Genomic DNA, 1,012 nt, shown 5'->3' with positions numbered 1-1,012 from the left:
GATCTTAAGCCACTTGAAATTTCCCATTTATTACATAAAAATTACACATCTACACAGACATGCAATGTTCTTTTTAATATTTAAAAGAAAAAAATCGAAATTTTGATGAGTTTTCCTGAATTTCGTTTAAAGTTTAAAAGTTTTATTGATATGGTTTTGTTTGTAGAGTTAACTATACATCCCGTGTCATAATTATAAACGCACCACATATTGCCAAGTTTAAAGATTTTTAATTAATGGGGTATATTTTTATAAGTAAATTATTAAAGTTCAATAAATAAAAGGAAAATAGTCAAACTTTACTGAAAGGAGGCAGAGTTATTATTTTGCCGAGTGAATATGTATTTTGATTATTCTTACCACTTTTTTACCTTATTATTACTTTCATTAAAATATTTGGTTGCTCTAATTGAATCAAAAATGTAACAGTGTTTGTACTACTCACGGTGCACCGCTAAGTAGGCAGGTATTAGCTAGTAGGTATGTACATAAATTGAAGACATTGTACTCATTTATTTAATCACCAAATAAACCAATTGTTGCTTCTACTGGTATGGAAAATTTCCAACCCGAAAAGTTTTGGTTTATTTAAACAATGAAACGATATTTTAATTTACCGCAGAAAAATAGTTTTCGAAAGTTTTTCTTATTTCTTCAGCGCTCCTTTTTGACGCATTTCTTTCAGAAGCGGTTGTTGTATAGTTGTTATCTATTATTGCATCTATTTCACTTTCGGAAATGGCGTCAAACGTAGTTTCACATTTTCTGTTCTTAGAAAGTTGTGCACACATACGCAAGATAATACAATCTGAATGGCTGCAGCTGGAGCGCGATGAATGGGTGAAAATAAAACTCGAAAACGGTTCGCAAGTATGCCAAAAGCATTTTCAACGAAAGTATGTTGTTGTATTAAAGTTCGCTTGGTGATAGTCTTAGATGAGAGTCAGGTTTCATTAAGTAGTATTTTAGAGCAAAGGCATCATCGGCTAAAAGCACAAAAGGCGAGGGAGTT

General features: G+C 31.5%; 1 long non-coding RNA gene across 1 annotated transcript; it reads right to left on the bottom strand.

Moving 5' to 3' along the window:
• Positions 1-105: 105 nt before the first annotated feature.
• Positions 106-997, bottom strand: LOC108357862 (uncharacterized). Its single transcript, XR_001846673.1, has 2 exons — positions 453-997; positions 106-403 (listed from the first exon to the last, which is right to left on the bottom strand). It is a non-coding gene; the product is annotated as an uncharacterized LOC108357862 (long non-coding RNA).
• Between the last annotated feature and the right edge of the window lie 15 nt (positions 998-1,012).

Source organism: Rhagoletis zephyria, unplaced genomic scaffold (genome assembly GCF_001687245.7).
Source record: "Rhagoletis zephyria isolate East Lansing unplaced genomic scaffold, Rhagoletis_zephyria_1.1 Rzeph_scaffold_85898, whole genome shotgun sequence".
Classification (NCBI taxonomy): Eukaryota; Metazoa; Arthropoda; class Insecta; order Diptera; family Tephritidae; genus Rhagoletis; species Rhagoletis zephyria.
This window is presented reverse-complemented; position numbering and strand designations above follow the sequence as displayed.